Source organism: Cervus elaphus, chromosome 18 (genome assembly GCF_910594005.1).
Source record: "Cervus elaphus chromosome 18, mCerEla1.1, whole genome shotgun sequence".
NCBI classification, from domain to species: Eukaryota; Metazoa; Chordata; class Mammalia; order Artiodactyla; family Cervidae; genus Cervus; species Cervus elaphus.
In genome coordinates, this window is record NC_057832.1 from 103819687 (window position 1) to 103837344 (window position 17658).

The 17658-nt window shown below is 38.0% G+C and overlaps 1 protein-coding gene across 2 annotated transcripts in view; it reads left to right on the plus strand.

Moving 5' to 3' along the window:
- EXOC4 (exocyst complex component 4) overlaps window positions 1–17658 on the plus strand; it is an 811527-nt gene that overhangs the window by 664079 nt on the left and 129790 nt on the right. The gene's annotated exons all lie outside the window — the stretch shown is intronic.

Below are 17658 nucleotides of genomic sequence, written 5' to 3' on the forward strand. Positions count from 1 at the left end.
GTAGATAAATAGGCCTTTACTGTTCACGAAGTTAACTGTATTTGTATACTGTGGTGCCATATCTTTACTATTTTATTATGAAAAATTGCTATCGTGCCATTTAAAACTTCCTCAAAATCATGAGACTCAAAAGTTCATCTATAATTTAACATAATACCTCTTGATGAAGGTGAAAGAGGAGAGTGAAAAAGCTGACTTAAAATTCAGCATTCAGAAAACTAAAATCATGGCATCCAGTCCAATCACTTCATGGCAAAGGGATGGGGAAAATGTGGAAACAGTGTCAGATTTCATTTTCTGGGGCTCCAAAATCAATGCACATGGTGACTGCAACCAAGAAATTAAAAGATGCTTGCTCTTTGGAAGAATAGCTATAACAAAGCTAGACAGTATTAAAAAGCAGAGTCATCACTTTACCAACAAAGGTTCTTATAGTCAAGTCTGGTGTGCCACAGTTCATGGGTTGCAAAGAGTTGGACACAACTTAGCGACTGAACAACAACAACAATTTATGTTTTCTTCCTTATATTTCACATTATCTCAGGAAAACTTGTCAGCTAGTTACATTGATATGAGAAAACATATATATGTAAGAAAATACACATATATGTGAATATATATGTAATTTTTTAATTAATAGATTTTTATTTGTATAAGGGAGCAGTTTTAGGTTTGTTAAAAATATTGAGTAGAAGATGCATAGTTCCCATGTGACCCCTCACGCACCCTTACCCCCCAGTTTCCTCTACTTTTAATACCTTGCAGCAATGAGGTACATTTGTTAAAACTGGTAAGCTGATACCGACATTATTATCAGCTGAAGTCTGTAGTTCACATTGGGGTTCACTCTTTGTCTTGTACATTTTATGAGTTTTGAAAAATGTCTAGTGATGTATCCATTCACCGGTTAAAGTAAATGTAACCATTTCAGTATCACTAAGAATAATAGTTTCTCTGCCCTAAAAATCCTCTATGCTCTTCCTGTTCATCCAGCCCTTCTCTCCTCCAATCCCTGGCAACCCCTGTTTTCTCTTCTGCCTCGTAGTTTTGCCTTTTCCAGAATGTCATATAGTTGGAATCATACAGTATGTGGCCTTTTCATATTCACTTCTTTTGCTTAGCCCTATGCACTTAAGCTCTGTCATTTTGTGGCTTGATAGCTCTTTTTTTTTTTTTTTTTTTTTTTGAGATGTCTGAATAACATTTCATTGTATGGACATACCAGAATTTGTTTTTCTGTTCACCTGCTGTTAGGTGTCTTGATTGCTTCCAAGTTTTGGCAGTTATCCATAAAGCTGCTATAAACTTTCATGTGCAGGTTTCTTTGTGGATGTAAGTTTTCAGCTCATTTGGGTAAATACTGAAGAATATGGCTGTTAGATTGTATGACAAGAGTATGTTTAGTTTTGTAAGAAATTGCCAAACTGCTCCAAAGTGGCAGTCCCATTCTGCATTCCCACTGACAGGGAATGGGGGTTCCCGCTGTTCCATATCCTTGCTAGCATATGGTGGTATCAGTGTTTCAGATTTGGTACGTTCTTACCGGTGTCTGGTGATCTCATCGTTTTCATTTGTATTTCCCTAATGACGTATGTCAGACTTCCCTAGTGGCTCAGACAGTAAAGCATCTGCCTACAATGTGGGAGACCCAGGTTCAAACCATGGGTTGGGAAGATCTCCTGGAGAAGGAAATGGTAATCCACTCCAGTATTCTTGCCTGGAAAATCCCATGGATGGAGGAGCCTGGTAGGCTACAGTCCATGGGGTCACAAAGAGTCGGATACGACTGAGCGACTTCACTTTCTTTTCTTTCTTTAATGACATATGACATTTAGCATCATCTCATTTTTTATTTAATAAATAAGAATTTATTAAAGCAGTGACTGCTGCTTAGTCACTTCAGTCGTGTCTGACTCTGTGCGACCCTATGGACTGTAGCCCGCCAGGCTCCTCTGTCCTTGGTATTCTCCAGGCAGGAATACTAGAGTGGGTTGCCATGCTGTCCTCCAGGGGATCTTCCCAACCGAGGGATCGAACCAAAGTCTCCTGCATTGCAGTCAGATTTTTTACCACTGAACCACCAGGGAAGCCTATGTGGGTGTGTGTGTGTACACATATATATGTATGTATATACATGTATGTGTGTGTGTGTGTATATATATATATATATATACATATATATAGAGAGAGAGTAAGATATCTGTTCAGATGTTTTCCCATTTTTCAATTAGGTTGTGTATTTTCTTACTGTTGAGCTTTAAAAGTCCTTTGTATATTTTGGATACCACTTCTTCAGTTGACAGGTGTTTACAAAAACTTTCAGTCTATGCCTTGTCTTTTCATTCTCTTCATAGAGCCTTTCATAGAACAGAAGTTTTTAATTTTAACAAAATCAAACTTAATGATTTTTTAAAAATGGACTGTGCTTTTCTGCTGTCTGGTTTTGAGTGTTTTTGTGTAATTCAACTGTATCACCTTAGTGTATATATTTGTTTTTTTTTCTTTTTTGCTTTTTTAGAGGTTGCACTAGAGTTTGCAACATACTTTTGTGACTAATAAAAGTACATTATAACAGAGTAGTCCTAATTCTTTCCTCCCATCCCTTGTAACATTGCTGCCATTTATTCCATTTATCCATAAACTATAATCACTGTATAAATGTTGCTATTATTATTTTGAACAAACTGTTACCTATAGATCAATTAAGAATAAGAGAAATAAAAGGTTTTATTTACCTTTAATTATTCCTTCTTTAATTCTCTTCCTTTTTAAATGTAGGTCCAGGTTTCTCACCTATATTTTCTTTCTTCCTAAAGAACTTCTTTTAGCATTTCTTATAAGACAGGTCTATTGAAGACAAATTCCTTCAATGTTTGTTGGAAAAAGTGTTTATTTTTTCCCTCGCTTTTGAAGAATAATTTCACAGGGTTCAAATTTCTAGGTTGATAATTCTTCCAGCACTTTTAAGTATTTCACTTCACTATTCTTGCTTTATGGTTTTTGAAGAAAAGTCCAATGTAATTTTTATCCTTGTTTTTCTGTGTATAGGGTAATTTTTTCCTCTGGCTTCTTGCAAAATTCCTTTCTTTGTTTTTGATTTTGCACTATTCAAATCTTGTATGTGTGTGTGTGTTTCATGGTGATGATCTCTGAACTTCATGGATCATGGTGATTTAATGAGTGTCATTGGTTTGGGGAAATTCCCAGTCATTATTGTTTTAATTTTTTTTTTCTCTTTCTTCTCCTTCTAGTATGCCCAAACATACATTATACCTTTTTAAATTGTTCCTCTGTTCTTGGATATTCTGTTCTGTCTTTTCATTTTTTGTCTTTGGGTTTGGCTTTTGGAAATTTTCATTGCCATTTCTTAAAGCTCATTGATTCTTTCCTTGGTTATGTCCAGCCTATTAAATAAGACCATCAAAAGCATTCTTCATTTCTGTTATGGCTTGTTTGATTTCTAGCATTTCCTTATGATTCTTTCTTAGAGTTTCCATCTCTCTGCTTATATTGCCTCTATCTGCTTACATGTGCACATGTCAAAGGCACAGTTTGGCAAATTTTCATACTTTTTGTTGCGTAACCAGTATCCAGATCAAGAAACAGAATAATAGCAACAAAAAACAGGACAAAATGATAGTGAGCCTTATAGTTCCTCCTGGTCACTAGTCACCTCTTTAAAAGTTACCTGTATCTTACCTTTAAGTACCTAGATTAGTTTAATCTGTTTGGGGATTTTTGTTTTTAATGGAATCATGCAGTTATATATTTTATGACTGGCTCCATTTGTTCCACATTATGTTGACAAGATTCATCCATATTCTTGTGTATAGGTCCTTATTACTCTGTACTCTATATCATATTTCATTATGTGCAGCCCATGGGGTTGCAAAGAGTCAGACATGACTTAGCAGCTGAACAACAATGAATGTGAATACACCATACGTATTTTTTTAATGTTGTATCGTTTGAATGTGTATGTGTGTATATATGCACTCATTTATTTTACTCCTGTGAGTTACACCTGGGCAGTTTCTAATTTGAAACTGTTACAAATAGTACTCTTTGTATATTCTACTCTACCTCTCTTGGTAATCATATGTATATGTTTCTGTTGCTTATATTGTAGGATTCAAATTGCTGGTCATAGCATATGCATATGTTCAATTGTAGTGCACACTGCCAAATATTTTCCCAAAGTGGTAGTAAGAGCTTGCCCTCTCAATCAACTTTTTTTACTGGAGTATAATTGCTTTACAATGTTACGTTAATTTCTGCTGTGCAACAAAGTGAATTAGTTTTATGTATACATATATCCCCTCCCTCTGAAGCCTCCTTCCCCCCAGTTTTATTCGTTGTCTTCAAAAGCTTAGAGTTAAAGGGAAGGGCCCCTAGCCCTATTTAGAAATAGAGAATGCTAATCAAGAGATGAGCCTCCGTATACCACCTCATATGTCTGATTTAAAAGAGCTAGAATTTAGTTCTTGGCTTTGTTCTTTTCTGTATGTGATTTGAATTGTTACATTCCATCTTAAATTTGAAGGCACAACAAATCATACATATTTTTAAAATTTTTGGTGAATTATTATATCCATGAAGTAAGATGTTCATCTTAGGTATATAACTCAGTGAAATGTTACATGTTATTTAACTCATGTAACCACCTCCCAGGTCAAAAATAGGAAACTTTTCTTATACCCAGAAGGTTACCTCAAGGTAACCACTGTTCTGACTTTCATCACTGTTGTTTAGTTTTGCCTGTGCTTGAATTTTATATAAATTTTTCCATATTATCTGGTTTATTTTGCTGAATGAGATGCCTTAGATATTTGTTCATGTTTCTGCATGCAAATAGACATGGGTTGAAAACACATTCTGTTTACTTTAACAGAAGAAAAATAATCTTTTATGTCTATTTTGCTTTGTATGTGATCGATTCTTGTCTCTTAATCTATCACATTCTCTATCCTGAAACCAAAGGTAAGTGGAGGGGACATTCTTCATTGATATTCCAATGTGGTAGAGTTGACAGAGCCTTGATTTAGCACGTTAGAGTACCGCAGGAGCATGGCATGAGCCAGAAAGACTGAAAAATCACACTCTCCTCCTGTAATTAGTTTTTAAAGCTTAGAGGGCTCTTTGGCGCCTGGATGAATATAGACTCTGGTGCCCTTTGCATTGAATAAAGGTTATGTTCCCTTCATTACTAAATGAGGCCCTTTTCTATTCTCGTTTTTTAACTAAAAAAAAAATAAAATGTATTATTTCCTGGCTTAACTTTGAATAAGGGGGAAAAATAAGTCAGGCCAGGGCCTTAATAGAAAAACGAAATATAGCAAATACCCTTTTGTTCCCAAAGTAGCTGAAAGCAGGCTTTCTAGCCCATTGTCTTTGTACCTGTCTTATATATGTATATAGTTATCCTTTTGATATCAGTGGATAGCCACTGATAAAAGCAGTCCTGATTTCTGGAAATGTAATTAACAGAAGAGATGAGGTGTTGGAAGAAGTAAAGGGGTGGGGAGGCCCTATGTATTAGAGACTGTCCCCCATAATCTGTTACACCCATTTCACTCAGGGCCCCATAACTTCAAAGAATAAGAATCATTTCCCTAGAGCTAGGTTTGAAAATCCTGAAGTGGAAAGATGTAATTGACATTTGTCTTGACCAGGAAAGTGTTAGTCACTCAGTTGTATCAGACTCTTTATGACCCCATGAACTGTAGCCCACCAGACTCCTCTGTCCATGGAATTCTCCAGGCAAGAATACTGGGGTGGATTGCCATTTCCTTCTCCACTTGACCAGGAAAAGAGTATTCAAATGATAAAAGTTAAAGAATATATAAAACCTACAAATTGTTCTGGAACTCCATCATGAAGCAAAATGAATGATAAAGCATTAAGTTTCTATGAAATTGTTTGATGTATTAAAACAATCAGAGTTGACAGTGTGTGGCACTGAATAGGGCTTCCCCGGTGGCCCAGCTGGTAAAGAATCCGCCTGCAATTCAGGAGACCTGGGTTCAATCCCTGGGTTGGGAAGATCCCCTGGAGAAGGGAAAGGCTACCCACTCCAGTGTTCTGGCCTGGAGAATTCCATGGACTGTGTTTACAGGCACTATTACTCTCATTCAACAGATAAGGAAACTGAGGTGCAGAGAACTTAAATAATAACTGCCCCAAATTTGCAGAGCTACTAAGTTGACAGAGCTAGAATTTGAGCCCGGGTAGTCTGGTTCCCAGTACTCTTGCCTGGAAAATCCCATGGACGGAGGAGCCTGGTAGGCTGAAGTCCATGGGGTTGTGAAGAGTTGGACGTGACTGAGCGACTTCACTTTCACTTTTCACTTTCATGCATTGGAGAAGGAAATGGCAACCCACTCCAGTGTTCTGGCCTGGAGAATCCCAAGGATGGCGGGGCCTGGTGGGCTGCCGTCTCTGGGGTCACACAGAGTTGGACACGACTGAAGCGACTTAGCAGCAGCAGTCTGGTTCCCAGAGCCAGCACACGGTGATCATCCAGTCTTATATTGGCCAGGAATTTTACTTTTGGACATTTGAGTTATGCCTTCATTTTCATTGACCATCATAATCTTGACTGATATTTTAATAGTTACTTGCCAATGGGTTTTCCTGGTGGCTCAGATGGTAAAGGATCTGCTTATAATGCAGGAGACCTGAGTTCAGTCCCTAGGTCGGGAAGATCTCCTGCAGCAAGGAACAGCAACCCAGTCCAGTATTCTTCCCTAGAGAATTCCGTGTAGAGGAGCCTGGTGGGCTACAATTCATGGGGTTGCAAAGAGTTGGACACGACTGAGTGACTAACACACACACTTTGTTGCAGAAATTTATCATACAGATACTTTTACCCTTCATCATTATTAGAATTAATTGTATTTTGTGTATTATATTTTTGCCCATTTTTTTCCCTTTCAGTAACAGGTTGGTAACAGAATATCCAGCTGTTTGAGGGAAAGACAGGATAATGATACCAGGAATGTACTTGCTTTAAAACTGATTGTCTTACTTCCCTCTGAATTATATGTTTGCCTAATCAAAGAAAAGAGAAAAGCAATCATTGTTGGAAAAAAGGATACAAAGGGGATGACAATATTAAAATGATATAAAGCAAATTATGTTGGTTTCAGATAATGTGTGATACAGACCTGAACAAGGAAGAGAAACCTAAAGATTTTTAGTTATTTTTATTTAGAAGATAGCTATTTCATCTGGAGAATCAAATGAGTGATATGTTTATTAAGACTGATTTTTGTTATGTTTTGAGCTGTGTGAACTCAGTGCTTAAAGAACAGCAGTTTTGTTTCCAAGTATTCTTTCCAAAGAGCAAGGCAATTGCTAAGATCTTATTTGGCATGAGTTCTATATTAAATGTTTAATGAGAGAATAAAAGCAGAAAGCAGGTTTGTACTTTTACTTTCCATGGACACTGCTAGTACTTCATTGGCCCTCAATAAATGTTGAATGAGTGAAATTGAATTCAGAAATAGGAATGATCACTCCCTCTTTTCTTAAAAATAATTCTGTTTATTTATTTATTTCTGGCATGATGGGTCTCCCTTGCTGCATGGGCTCTTCTCTAGGGGCGGTGAGGAGCTACTCTCAAGTTGTGGCGCTCGGGCTTCTCATTGCAGCGCCTTCTCTTGTTGCGGAGCATCGACTCTAGGCACGTGGGCTTCAGTAATTATAACATGTGGGCTTCAGGAGTTGTGGCTCCCAGACTCCAGAGCACAGGCTCAAAAGTTGTGGTGCACAGGCTTATTTGCCCCGGGGCATGTGGGATCTCCCCGGACCAGGGATTGAACCTGTGTCTGCTGCATTGGCAGGTGGATTCTTCACCAGTGAGCCACCGGGGAAGCCCTCATTCACTCTTCAAATGAAAAAATAAAATAAAAAGTGAAGAATAGTGAGCCAGTCGCCTTAATTGCAAGAAAATGCTTTCAGTGGCCTCCCAAAAGCTTATTCCTTTTGGAAGCTCACAGGTCTGAGTTCTAGTCTTCAGCACTGCCATTAATTAATCATTTTTGTTTTATTTAGGGGTTTGTCTTGGTCTTCACACCTCTTTACTTTCTTCATCCTGCTGAGATTAAACAATTAATAGAAGTAGAAATCTTGTAGGCCTAGGAATGTGTTTAGATGTAAGCAAGTATCAGTATTAATAAAGTAGAACACAAATAAGTTCCAGAAAAATCCCACTTGGAAATGTCAAGGTCCTCAAAATAATATAAACAATGACTTAAAAGGTTCTTGATTAAAAGATTCTTCTTTAGAACCTTAAAAGATAAATTTGAAGAAATAAATAAAAGATCTGACGCAGGGGGGAAAAAAGACTTTGGCTTAAACAAAATGTTCGTTAGAAGAGAGACATTTATTCTACTATCTCTGCAGACTTAATATGACTTTAAAATATAATTATAAAAGGAAAGATGAATCAGAAAATGTGAATATATTAAATAAGTACAGGAGTAGAAAATGCTTTGCAAGAATTTTTTTTCTCTCGATAATACAAGATGAAGGTCATGGATGTATGTAGAACACAGACAGACAAGACTGGATGAGAAGCAGACTTAAATCTCAAAATTAAACAAAAAAGACAGGTAATTAACTGGAGACTCAGCTACAAACATATCAATTAATGTTCAAGATGATTGAATTAGGCACTTTGTTATTATATCAAAATGATATGACTCTTGTTAGCATAAGATTGGCAGTAAATGAAAAAAGATGTAAATCTCCTCTATACAGTCCATAAATGCAAGTCTATTGAGACAATTATTCGAGGATTATGATTATCTATTAGTACCATTAAAAAGTCACTAATACAGTATTTCTGCATTTTATTTTTTATTTCATTTTAGATCATGGAATTATTTGACTTTTTTTTTTTTTAACATAGGTACACATTTAATACCATCCCTCTTTCTCTCATCTGGAGTCTTAATAAAATTTAAAAGTTAATCCTTCCAATTTAGTCTTACCCACCCCTTCAGAAAATGAAGCTGAAAATGATGCTCTGTGCCATTGTGTTGGTGGGCAGGATACCTGTTATCTCTCTGGGGCAGGAGCAGGAAGAGGTGTTCCTAAGACAGGGTCAAACATGAATGAGATGGTCCATGCTGTTCTCTCCCCAGGACCATCTCTACTGGTGGCTGCTCTCTGCTGCAGGCTTAATTCCCTGCCAGACGGTGAAGGACCCTTGGCCTTCTCACCCCTGTCTTACTGAACCTTTCCAGGTTCCCAGTCTCCCATGCTCTTTCCTCCCTGTGTCTTTGCCCGTGGCCATTCCTCTTCCTGCTCATTCCAGCCCTGCTTCCTGTACCTGTCCCGTCCAGCTCTCAAGATACAGCTCGGGTATGAACTCCTCCAGCATCTCTCCCCCGTAACCCTTTCCCATTCTTCATCCCACTCTGCATCCCTCCTGGGTTGGGAGCTCACAGTCTATGGAGGACTTAAATAAGAACTTAGAGCATGATGAGTACAGCTACTGGGGCAAAGATGATATGTAAATATATTGTAAAAGAGACCAATAGAAAAACTAAAAACAATAACGTAACTGTACTCTGAAGGGGAAATTGGTATAATCAGGGAGTTACCAGAGGGGACATAAACAAGCTAATTCCTCACCATTCATGTCCTCACCTCATACATTCATAAAATGTATCAGTGAGTAGTGGTTTCCACAGATTATATGAATAAATGGATGTAACATTGAAAGAATTAGAAACAATTTTTTTTTTTTAAGTTGTAGGTGCTTCTTTCTGGGATGAATGTATAAGGTGAGAAGGGGTAGGACAGGGGATCACTTTTCATCATTATTGGCTATTTAACCATGAGTAATTAGTACTGAACTTTTAAATTTTTATTGGTTAAAAATTTTTTTTCCACACATCCTCAAACCCTGTTATTATTCACTGCCAGTTCACCAGTTCTCCACAAATACAGTCATTCTAACCTTTCTTTATCCCTGGGGAAAAAAAAAAAAAGAGAAACTTAATCTGTCTATATTTTTCTGCTAATTTTATGCAAAGCTTTACTCTTCTCTGTAGTAGTTTACTTTGACCTTGAGGTTCTTCTCTGTCTTCCTCCAAACCCCCCAGCAATTCCCTTATCCCTTCCCCAGAGAACTACCTTCAAGACATGACACTTAGTTGCTTAGTTCTGGAATCACCACCATTGCTTAAAATCAATTGTTTGATGTCTCTGCTCTGAATAGATGTAAATTTTTTTTCCAAAGGAAATTGTGTGGCAAATTGAGAACTAGCCAGAATCATCAATAAACTGAAATAGTTGATGAGGAAGTTCAGTGCTATATACATTTTGACTTTTAAATCTGTCATCATTCTTGGTAGTTGAAAAACCAGAGTATGTGTTCAATTAACAGTAAGTAATTATTGGTTATTTTAATCTTATGTATTGATCATCTGTTTTGAAGCTTAAGAAATGTTCTTTTTCTTTATTTTTATTGAAGTATGAGGTACAATGTTGATTCCTGTTGTACAGCAAAGTGATTCAGTTGTATATACATATATATGTATTCTTTTAAAAATATTATTTTCTGAGAGATGTTCTATGGACATCTATTGTTGTTTATAGGAATGCATAACTTACAGTGGCTCCTGGTGGAAAAACTACACCTTTGGAAATCATAGCACCTACAGAAAAAAAACCAAAAAACCAACTGGTACCTTATTGTGTATATCCCATGTTGCTTGACAACATCCTGCAAAGAAAACTTAGTAGCCAGGCTTATTTGAGTGGCTTGGCTAAAGAAAGATGCATTCATGTTCCAAGCTAACAGAGCATTTCCCATGCAACTTTATTCCAAGTTGAGTCTATATCAAAACTCTGAGCAGTGCCATCAGTTTGAAAATAATGCGTTACTTTGCAATTCATTCTTTTCTCATTGTTACCTAGTATCAGTTTTCATGGAAATTTTCACTGACTTCACACACTGATAGATCAGTTTCCTCATCTGCTTGGGACCAAAAACACGGGGACAGAATGTGGAGAAAAGCCTGAGACTGAGCCCTGACTTCCTGCCCTACCCTGCCCCTAATTCTCAATATGTCTTTAGCCAGGTTCCCTCACTCCATCCCTCATCTATAGATGCCAACTTTTAAAAACTATGATTTTATTGACGTTTAGTTGGTTGGCAATGTTGTGTCATTTTCTGCTCTACAGCAAAGTGCTTCAGCTATATATACATTCTTTTTCATATTCTTTTCCATTATGGTTTGTCACAGGATATTGAACTGAATATATAGCTCCCCATGCTATACATTAGATCCTTGTTGTTTATCCATTCTATGTGTAATAGTTTGCATCTGCTAATGCCAAACTCCCAACCCATCCTTCCTCCAACACCCTCTTCCACTTGGCAATCATAGTTCTGTTCTCTATAAGTCTTGTTTCATACACCATTTGTGTCATGCTTTAGATTCCACATATAAGTGATATTATCATATGGTATTTGTCTTTCTCTTTCTGACTTAATATGCAAAACTCTAGATCCATCCAGATTGCTGCAAATGGCATTGTTTCATTCTTCTTTATGGATGAGGAGTATTCCATTGTATATATGCACCACATCTTCTTTATTCAATCATTGTTAGGTAGCTTCCATGTCTTGGCTATTGCAGATAGAGCTGCAATGAGCACTGGGGTGCATGTATTTTTTCAAGTTAAGAGTTTTGTCTGGATATATGCCCAGGAGTAGGATTTCTGGGTCATATTTTTAATTTTTAAAATATTCTGGGTCTATTTTTAATTTTGAGAGGAATCTCCATACTGCTTTCTATAGTGGTTGTACCAATTTGCATTCCTACCAACAGTATAGGAGGGCTTCCATTTCTCCACTCCCTCTCCAGCACTTATAATTTGTAAACTTTTTATGATTCAGGTCATTCTGACATGTGTGAGGCGATACCTCATTGTAGTTTTGGTTTGTATTTCTCTAATACTTAGAGATGTTAAGCATCTTTTAATGTGCTTTTTGGCCATCTGTATATCTTCTTTGTAGAAATGTCTATTTAAGGTCTTCTGCCCATTTAAAAAACTTTTTTTTGTTATTGCATTGTGTGAAATGTTTGTGTATTTTGGAAATTAAGCCCTTGTATAAACAACAACCTTTGATTCTTGAACCTATATGCTGATTGTGTGTGTGTGTGTGTGTATGCACACATGTGTGTGCACACATACTTTAACTAGCATGAGAGTTGATTCTTCAAGAAAGTTCAATTCCATGAAAAGAGACAATTTTTGTGTCTCTTGGTGAATCTCTGGGCAAAGGGAAATGCTAGAGTGGCTGACACTTGTGAGAGGCAGCATGGCTTGTGGTCCAAGAACAAAAAGCAACTCTGCTTCCATCATGGCTGCAGCTGTGCAACGTGAGCGCGTCTCCTGCCACGGGCCTCAGTTTCCCGATAAAATGGCTCATAGAAGTTTGCCACCTTCGGGGGACCCAGTCAAGGAACACATTCACAGAGCCAGATTTTAACACAGCATTTTTCAAACTCTGGGTCATGGCATATTAGGGAACTGTGAAATGTTTCTAGTGGACTTTGAACCCACCACAGGAACTAGGACAGAGCCTGAGTAATAGTAGATTCCTAGTAAATATCTGATAAAGAAGGCATGGCCTGATAATAAATAAATAACCCAGTTAAAAAATAATCTAAGGGTCAGAATTGCCACTTCTCTAAAGGAGATAACACAAATGATCAATAAGCATATGAAAAGATGCTCAGTATTGTTAGCCATCAAGGATATGGAAATCAAAACCAAAAGATACTGCTTCACGTCCACTAAGATAACTATACTATAAAGATTGGTAATCACAAGTATTGGCAAGGGTGTTAAAAATTGGAACCATTATATACTATTGATGAGAATATAAAATTTTGGAAAATAGTCTGGCATATTCTCAGAAGGTTAGAGTTAGTGTATGAGCTAGCAATTCCTTTCCTAGTATATACACCCAAGAGAAATGAAAACACACATCCACTCAAACATTTAGACGTGAAGGTTTAGAGCAATATTATTCATAATAGCCAAATAATGGAAATAACCCAAATATCCATCAAGTGATGAACAGGAGAAATAAAACTGGACAGAACTGTGACATACCCAATGCAATACTGTTTGGTAATAAAAGAAATACTATTTCATGTTTCAATATGGATGAACCTTGAAACAATGTTAAATAAAAGAAACCACTTACAAAAGATGATACATTGTATTATTTCATTTATATAAATAGGAATTATATATGAATGTCCAGAATAGGGAGATCTATAAAGGCAAAAAGAAGATTAGTAGTGACCTCGGGCTGGGGTTGGAGGTAAATGAGAAGTCGGATTTCTTTTTTGGAGGAGATAAAAATGTTCTAATTGTATGATTATCTGATACTGTGAGTAAATTTTGTGGTATGTGAATTCTATCTCAGTTGTTGTTCAGTCGCTCACTTGTGTCTGACTCTTTGTGACCCCATGGACTGCAGCATGCCAGGCTCCCCTGCCCTTCACCATCTCCTGGAGTTTCCTCAAATTCATGTCCATTGAGTCAGTGATACCATCCAACCATCTCATCCTCTGTCATCTCCTTTTTCTCCTGCCCTCACTCTTTCCCAGCATCAGGATCTTTTCTAATGAGTCAGTTCTTTGCATCAGGTGGCCAAAGTACTGGAGCTTCAGCTTCAGCATCAGTCTTTCCAGTGAATATTCAGGACTTATTTCCTTTAGGATTAACTGGTTTGATCTCCTTGCAGTCCAGGGGACTCTCAAGAGTCTTCTCCAACACCACAGTTCAAAGGCATCAATTCTTCAGCACTCAGTCTTCTTTATGGTCCAACTCTCACATCCATACATGACTACTAGAAAAACCATAACTTTGACTAGATGGACCTTTGTCAGCAAAAGGATGTCTGTGCTTTTTAATATGTCGTCTAGATCTGTCATAGTTACTCTTCCAGCGTCTTTTAATTTCATGGCTACTGTCACCATCCACAGTGATTTTAGAGCCCTAGAAAATAAAGTCTGTCACTGTTTCCATTGTTTTCCCATCTATTTGCTATGAAGTGATGGGACCGGATGCCATGATCTTTGTTTTTTGAATGTTGAGTTTTTAAAAAATTTTATTAAAGAAAAAAATGCCCATGACGGAGCCCCACCTGTGACCAATTAAATAAAACTTTCTACAAGTCAAATTTGGCATCAGGTATTTGATTTAAGCTTCCCTGGTTAAGTTTTTAATGTCTAGCCAGGATTATGGCTTCTGCTTTAGACTATTTTCCAAGATCCTTCTCAGTGTTAAAGCACCATGATTCCTTAAGTCTGGTGTTTTATGTCTGTCCCAGGGAACAAGGTGATTTAAAAGCACAAGGGAATGAACTGGTGGTCACCCCCTCAACACACCTTAATAACAGTCATGATTAGTTTCTTTGGCTGACATCTTTGAGTAAGCAACCCAGAAACTCCAATTTCCCTATAACCAAAAATATTTATATTTGTATGTGTGTGTACACACACACACATATGTATATATATTTATTTGGCAAGTGTATCAAGAGTATTGCAAGCTTCTAAATCGTGGACAGACAGTAAACAAAGAAAGCAAATGAAAAATCCTTGATTGTGATTAGTGAAAGAGGAGACACATTTCTGAAGAGGAGCAGTTACTTATTAAATATGAAAAATAGCTACTCACATGATCATCTCTAATGAAAACCATTGAAGAATAGACTTAGTGATGAGTTTTAGCAGTTTCTAGGAAGAAAAAAATACTATAATCGATAACTAAGCTGTTTTATGCCTTCCTGTTTTTGAGGGCTTAGTCAGGATCATTTTAGAAAGGTAGTTTTTGAAGACCTGAGGAAAGAACTCTTCAGAATGGTTACCACCTCCATTATTTTTGACACAGACAAATTAGACAGGTTTTGAAAGTGTTGAAGATTGAGCAGTTGTAAAAAGCAGGAGTGATAGATGGAAGTGGCATTGTCACATCTCATAAGAATCACCCAGTATTATTAGGAATTTAGGTAGGTGACCTGACCTTTTTATAGCCTTCATCAGTTTAAGCTCTGACAGATAATAGTGAAGAGATCTTTACAGGTTATCTTAACATGTCTCAGTTTCTCTACCTATACAACAGAACTAATTAATCCCATGCCAAAGAATTTAATCAACTTCCAGCTGCCTTGAATGTGACCAGACATCTTACTAGGTCCAGTATAAGTCAAGGTCTTTCCTAGAAAACAGAAATCCCTTCAAGTAATCCCTTTTCATTAGAAAAGACCCTGATGCTGGGAAAGATTGAAGGCCAGAGGAGAAGGGGATGACAGAGGACCAGATGGTTGGATGGCATCACTGACTCAGTGGACATGAGGAAACTCATGGGAAATGGTGACGGACAGGGAAGCCTGGCATCCTGCAGTCCATGGAGTCGTAAAGAGTTGGACACGACTGAGCTACTGAACACCAACAAAATTCCCTTAACTTGGACTTCCCTGGTAGCTCACTAGTAAAGAATCTGCCTGTCAATACAGGAGATGCGAGTTTGATACCTAGTTGGAAAGATCCCCTGGAGAAGGAAATGGCAGCCCACCCAACTATTCTTTCCTGGGAAATCCCATGGATAGAGGAACCTGGCAGACTATGGTGTCGCAAAAGAGTCAGACACAACTTAACAACTAAACAATGACATTCCCTTAATTTCCTTCAAGTTGAATTTAAATGGAGAGAATTGGTTTCATAGGACAGTGAGGATCTGGGTGTCAAACAGGGGACATTAAGAGAACCCATAGAGTTGCTTCTCACAGAAGCCACTGCCTCTGTTTAGCTGGGGGGCCAAGGGGAAGAGGTTTTTACTGGAACACAAATTAGTCAAAGGAATTGGAGCATGGTAGAAGCTAGAACCAAGAAGGAGATGTGTCTGTTGCTGGAAACATCACCTGAGGCAGAGGGGAGGGAAGGAACAGAAAAGCCCTGGATTCTCCTTTCCCTTTAGCCTTCAATTTCCCATCACGGTCCCCTATGGTCAGAACCTGGAACACAGCTTGCAGAGTCAGCCCCTGACTCCAGATATGGAGCAGAGCAAAAGTGAGGAATGGGTCTTAGGGAAAACAAGCCTAGGGCTTTCAGGGTTCACCCCTTTTTTTATTCTGTATCTATTAAAACTTGATATTTCTGCCTAATACAAGGTTAACAATTCATCATATAAGGACATCCCCCACCCCCAACAAAAGTGAGTCCGCCTCATTCATCATTGAATTCTCCTCAGAACTAGTATCTCTGCAGTCCCCCATGTCAAGGCAGAAGTGAGTCTTTATATGTGGTGACCTCTGAGGTAGAAAAAAAGTTAATGCCACCAGTTCCTCATGTAAAATAGTTTGTAATGAACCTCACATTCATTATGATGACTATCATTTTAAAAGTTAAAATGAAACAGTAAATAGCAAATTGTGATGAGGATGTGGAGAAGTTGGAAGCCTTGTGCATTGCTGGTAGAAATGTAAAATGGTGCAACCACTCTGGAAAACAGTATGATGGTTCCTCAAAATAGTAAACATAGAATTACCACACAATCCAGCAATTCTGTTTCTCTGCATATACTCAAAGGGATTGAAAGCAGAGATTCAAAACAGATACTTGGACACCAGTGTTCATAGAAGCATTATTCACAATAGCCAAAAGCTGGAAACAATCCAGATGTCCATCCTCGGATGAAAGGATAAACAATATGTGGCATGCACACAGTGAAATACACAGCCTTAAACAGGAACGAAATTCTGATATGTATTACAACATGAGTGAACTTTGAAATGTTATGGTAAGTGAAGTAAGCCAGACACAAAGGGACATATATTAATCCACTTATATAATGTACCTGGAATAGGCAAATTCACAGAGGTAAATGGTAGCATAGTGGTTACCAGGACTGGGGGGAATGGGAAGAGAGAATGGGAAGTTCCCCTTCAATGAGTATAGAGTTTCTATTTGGGAGGATGGAAAAGTTCTGGAAATAGTGATACAGGTTGCACAATATTGTGAATGCACTTAATGCCATTAAACTGTACACCTAGAAAAGGTTAAAATGGTAAGTTTTATGTTGTTGTTTAGTCGCTCAGTCATGTCCTACTCCTTTGCAAGCCCATGGACTATAGCCCACCAGGCTCCTCTGTCCATGGGGATTCTCCAGGCAAGAATAGTGGGGTGGGTAGTCATTCCTTTTCCAGGGGATCTTCCTGACCCAGGGGTCAAACCTGGACCTCCTGCATTGCAGGCGGATTCTTTACCGTCTGAGTCACGAGGAACTATTGTTACTATGGCCCTGGAAATACTAAAAGGTGTTCCAGTGAATCCGATGTAGTGCTGTCTGCCTTTATTGCATAGAAGCAACTCTCTTTGCCCTTGGCAATTGAGATCAGTCCTTCCAGGCATCAGAGTGACCCCATTCTCCACCTATTGGTTCAGTAGTGTGAGAAACCTGAAATAGCCAGATGACAGTCTCTCTTTCCCATGTAATTTAGTCACTGTTGTATTTTCTGGTGGAAGCATTCCTTTCTGAGTGCCTCTAGACCAGTTTAGCCCAAAGCTGTGAGAACAGTAACAGAACTTCCATGGATGGTTTTAATAATGAGAAGAG